Below are 6,000 nucleotides of genomic sequence, written 5' to 3' on the forward strand. Positions count from 1 at the left end.
GCAGGCAGATCTCTTCTGAATCTATCCCATTTAGCATGCTTAAAAGCAAAATGGAGAGTATCCTCAGTGCAAAAATGAGACTTTGTCTCCACAAGGACTGTGTGGTGGTACGTTCTACCAATACTGTCAAGAACGGATGCATTTATGACAGATAAGTTGGTGAGGATGAGGTCAGGCAGATTTTTCCTGTGGTGGGTGTTTCACCACTTGCCACAGGCCCAGTCTGGTAAATATGTCCTTCAGGATTCAGCCAGCAGCGGTGCTGCCAAGTCACTGTTAGTGATAGATGATGAAGTCCCCAATCCAGGGTACATTTTGTGCCCTTGCTACACGTAGTGGTTCTTCCAAGTTATCTTCAACATGGAGGAGTATTGATTCATCATGTTACAGACAGGCGGGGTTTAATTTAAAACAACTCTGATTTCTCCTCTTGCTGCCTGTATGTAAACAGAAAGGTGTTTTTGATTTCCCTCTTTATAAGTGGTGGCATATTTTCCCCAACCCTTCAGTTTTTGGAGTGATCCGTTCCTCTACTAATAACCCCACAGCAAACCTGAGATAGGGTAAAATCAGGGGGTTTGTTTATTTTACACACACTCAAAATGTGGGGAGGTCGCTACATAAGCCTGGTACATACACACTGTAGGGAACATATCTTTTTATTTCTGTTGGACTGTTATGAAGAACATATCTTTTTATTTTCTGCTGGACTGTGGATTAGAATTACAATGGCTACAGGTTGAAAGACATGTCCATTGGAACAGGATGAGAGATACATACAACGTGGCAGTCCTGGAACAGACTGTGCCACGAAAAACAGGATGCTGCTGGAAAGGAGTCCTGAACCAAGAGAGCTGCCTGACAACAGTGTTTTAATTGGTTCCCGACCAGGTGACCAGGTTTTGTGTGACAGCAGAGCAGAATAGCTCCTAGCCTGAAAGTAACAAGACCTAAAACCTTTACCTCGTGTGTGTGGAAGATTCCAGTAATTCCACAATAATGGCTAGCTGTTTTTTTTTCCTCCTCATATTTCTATAACTGGTTCTCTCTGAAAACCCCTGCCAAGAGGCAAAGGGGAAAATCACTGTTAGAGACATTGAAAGGCAAGTGCTCAACCAGTGAACTAAATTCTGAAAGTGCTAGAAGACCACCTCGTGCCTGAAAGGAATTTGGAAGACATCGATCAAAATCAACCCATCGAATCCTGTACTCCAGAATTGGTGCTATGAACTGTTTTATCCCACCCTTAAAATCCAAGTTTTTGTGTGACTTATGTGTCTTGTATGTGTGTGTATAGGGATTTAAGAAGGGGATAGAGATTAAGTTATAGTTTTAGAAATTAGCAGTTCATATTTCTAGTTAATGACAGTTTGTTCAATAAACAGTTATTTACTTACATTTATAAACCTGCTGCTTGTATTCTGTTAACCTAAATTAAACAGATAGAATTGGGGCAACCTGGTGGTTTGATCAAACTTTTTCACATTTGTCGTGGCTCAGGGGACAGTGGGACTTGATATTATAGCACACTATCCCCAGTGAATCATGACAAAGTTTGGGGGCTCAACCAAGATATATTGAAACCTGCTCTCATGCCCACATGTCCATCCTTGGCCTGCTGCAATGCTTCAGTGAAGCTCAACGCAAACTGGAGGAACAGCACCTCATCTTCTGACTAGGCACTTTGCAGCTTTCCGGACTTAACATTGAGTTCAACAACTTCAGATCATGAACTCTCTCTTCCATCTCCACCCCCTTTCTGATCCTTTTCCCAATAATTTATAATTATTATTTTTTATAATATATTTTTCTTTTCCCACCTATTTTATTATATATTTCCATGCATTGTTTTATCTCTACCATTTAGCTTATTTCGATCCCTTCCCCCCACCCCACCCCCTCTAAGGCTATATGTCACTTGCTCGTCCTGCTTTCTACCCTTAATGTCATCATTAGCACATTCCTTAGCTAGTATCACCACCGTCAACACCCCTTTGTCCTTTTGTCTATGACATCTTTGGCAATCTCTTCTTCGCTTCCACCTATCACTGGCCCTCCATCCAGCTCTACCTGTTCCACACCCCTCAACCAGCTTATAATTCACCTCATTTCTATATTTCTTAGTTCTGATGAAGAGTCATGCGGACTCGAAACGTTAACTGTATTCCTCTCCGCAGATGCTGTCAGACCTGCTGAGTTTTTCCAGCTATTTTTGTTTTTGTTTCAGATTTCCAGCATCCGCAGTATTTTGCTTTTATCTTGGAACAAACAGATTGGAGGTGCTCACAAGCTGTGTGGATAAAAGCGTAGTCTGCAAGGTGGATGAGCTAGCTGGCCATGGCACTGTGGTACAGGAAGCCTAAAGAGGGTACAATCCAGCAACTACCACATAGGCCAGTTGTAGAGGAGAAATTACAATCCCCGATCACAAAGTGACCAGACTCAGGCTTCCTTTAACCGGTTTTATTCAAGCATATGCAAGGGAGCCGCAATCATTCCTAAGAATGAAGACCCAGCTCCCAGATTGATTACATTTAATTACTTTTGTACTTTTTCTTATCATAATACATTTGAATACATCCAATCGGTAATCAACACACAGGCACCATGTTAAAACTATCCTATTGAGTACATAAACAAGCTAATCAATTATTCTAAAGGCTGTATACATAATTATATTATCCAATCAAAATTAAAACACGTACGCAAAGACCTTGGTTCTCACAACTCAAGACTGCTTGTGTTTCATCAAAGCCCCCTCTGTGTCCATTGTATGTCTTCCCATATCTAAACTAAAACCATCTGCCCCTTCCCTATGTGAGAGGGGAGTACACATAATCTATTTTATGTCCTCCTTGTATTCAGCTTGACTCTCAAGGCTGTGCAATGTTCATCTGGTAATCGTCAACTCTTAATATGCTTAGCATCCATGTCTGCCTGGGGATTTTAAATTTTCTTCAGTAAATTCTTAGGGTTCTCTTTTAGCATTTTTAATTTCCCACTAACAGCCGTTCAAGTGGGGGGAGCAAAAAGGAATGTAGTGATAGTAGGGGATAGTATAGTGAGGGGGATTGACTCTGTTCTCTGCATCAAACAACGTGAGTCTAGATAGCTATGTTGCCTGCTTGGTGCCAGGGTTTGGGACACCTGCTCAGGGCTGGAGAGGAACTTGCAGTGGGAGGGGGAAGATCCAGTTGTTGTGTTCCATGTAGGTACCAATGACATAGGTAGAACTAGGAAAGAGGTTCTGCAAAGTCAGTATGAGGAAATAGGTACCAAATTAAGAAGCAGAACCTCAAAGGTAATAATCTCTGGATTATTACCTGAGCCACATGTAAATTGGCATAGTGCAAATAAGATTAGGGAGACTAATGCGTGGCTGGTAAAGACTGGTGTGGGAGAAGTTGGTTCCGGTACGTGGGGCACTGGCATCAGTACTGGGGAAAGTGGGGGCTGTACCATTGGGACGGTTAACACCTGAACCGTGCTGGGACGAGTGTCCTCGCAAATTGCATAACTAGGGAAGTAGAGAGAGCTTTAAACTAAACAAGACGGGTGAGGAATCAAGTTTGGGTAGAGAGCAATTCAAGACAGGAGAGCAAAATAGTAATATGAGAAATGAGGATCAGAGAATGGCAGGAAGGCACAGAGAGAAAAAAACCTAAGAATACATCAACAGTCAACACTAGATGTTACAAAGGTACCAAAAAGACAAAACTGAAGGCTTTTTACCTGAATGTATGTAGCATTCATAACAAAGTAAATGAATTGATGGCCCACATTGAAGTAAATAAATATGATCTGATAGCAATTATGGAGACATGGCTGCAGGTCGACAAAAATTGGGTCCTTAATATTGATGGGTACATGACATTCAAGAAGAGTAGGGAGCTAGGTAAAGGTGGAGGGGTAGCACTGTTAATCAAAGAGGGCATTGGTGCAATTAGAGATGACCTTGGTTCAGGAGATCAGGATGTAGAATTGGTTTGGGTGGAGATGAGGAATAGTAGGGGTAGAAAGTCATTAGTGGGAGTAGTTTACAGACCCCCTTACAGTATCTAGTGTAGGACAAAGTTTTCAAGAAAAAATATTGTGTGCTTTTGATAAAGGGATGGCAATAATCATGGGTGATTTTAATCTACGCATAAACTGGAAAAATCAAATTGGCAGTAATAGCCTGGATGAAGAGTTCTTAGAATGCTTTCGAGATAGTTTCTTAGAGCTGCATGTTCTGGGACCAACCAGAGAGCAGGTTATATTAGATTTGATATTGTGTAACGTGACAGGGTTAATTAGTGACCTCCGAGTAAAGGCACACCTAGGTAGCTGCGACCACAATATGATTGAATTTTACATCCAGTTTGAAAGGGAGAAGAGTGTTTCTAGGACTAGTATCTTAAACTTAAATAAGGGCAACTTTGAAAGCTGAGCTAGCTGAAGTGAACTGGGAAATAAGCTAGAGGATAGATCAATGGAGAAGAAGTGGTAGATATTTAAGAGGATATTTCAGACTACTCAGGATAAGTACATTCCTACTATAAAGAAAAATTCTAAGGGGAGGACCCACCAACTGTGGTTAACTAGAGATGTTAAGGAAAGCATCAAACTTAAGGAAAACTCGGCAAAGATGATTGGACAGAATATAAAGAATGGCAGAGAATGACTGAAAGGTTAATCAGGAGAAAGAAATTGGAGTATGAGAGGAAGCTAGCTAGAAATGTAAAAATGGGTAGCAATAGTTTCTACAGGCATTTAAAAAGGAAAAGAGTAAGTAAAGTAAGTTATGCTCCTCTACAGAGTGACAGTGGGGAGTTAATAGTAAATAATAAGGAAATGGTGGAAGAAATGAACAAATAGTTTCCTTCTGTGTTCACTATAGAGGATACAAAAAACATTCCAGTAATAGCTGCAAATCAGGAGATGAATGGGAGAAAGGAACTTGGTGAAATTGAAATCACTGGGGAAATGGTACTGAGCAAATTGATGAAATTGCAAGCTGGCAAGTCTCCGGGTCCCATTCGGCTACATCCTAGGGTCTTAAAAGAGGTGGCTCATGACGTAGTCGATGCGCTGGTGTTAATTTTCCAAAACTCGCTAGATTCTGGAAAGGTTCCATCAGGTTGGAAAGTAGCAAATATAACCCCTCTATTCAAGGGAGAGAGGCAGAAAACAGGATACTATAGGCCAGTTAGCCTGATGTCTGTCAAGGGGAAGATATTAGAATCGATCATTCAGGAGGTTATAGTTCAAGCGTGGGGAGCAAAAAGGAATGTAGTGATAGTATAGTGAGGGGGACCAATTAAGGCCCGCTTAGCATGACATCCGCTCAGAAGCGCTGTGCGCTCCCTGTGCAGGCAGCGGGGTGCGGGGGGGGTGGTGTGGATTCTTTGATCTGAGAGTGTGCAAGCGCACAAAAAAGTGCACAGATCTCCGTGAGGCAAAGTGCTGCCTCAGGGAGATCGGTGGAAGATATAAAAACTTTTGGAAGTGTAAAAAAAAATTCCAGACATGTCCCCTCATGGAACAGTCATGAGCTTAGACATGTCAGTTTCTTTTATTTCATCATTTTATAAATATTTTAAATCCCTCATGAAACCTCATCCTGCCCATGGATGAGGTTTCATATTTTTTCTGAAGGCTGCCTGGGCTCTTTGCCTGCCCACTAACCTTAAGGTTGGACAGGCAGGTCCATCAATTGGCTTAATTACTTTTTTAAAGGCCTTAAGTGGCCGTTGACAGTTCGGTGGGCACGCAGCCGAGTGAAAATCTAAGTCAGTGATGGTTAATGCCATTGAACATCAAAGAGCGATGATTGGATTCTCTCTTGTTGGAGATGGTCATTGCCTGACACCTGTGTGGCATGAATATTACTAGCTGCTTGTCAGTCCAAGCCTGGATATTGCCCAGGTCTTGCTGCACTTGGAGTGCTTCAGTATCTGAGGAGCCACAAATGGTGCTGAACATTGTGCAATCATCAGCAAACATCCCCACTTCTGACCT

The sequence above is a fragment of the Carcharodon carcharias genome, chromosome 8 (assembly GCF_017639515.1).
Source record: "Carcharodon carcharias isolate sCarCar2 chromosome 8, sCarCar2.pri, whole genome shotgun sequence".
NCBI classification, from domain to species: domain Eukaryota; kingdom Metazoa; phylum Chordata; class Chondrichthyes; order Lamniformes; family Lamnidae; genus Carcharodon; species Carcharodon carcharias.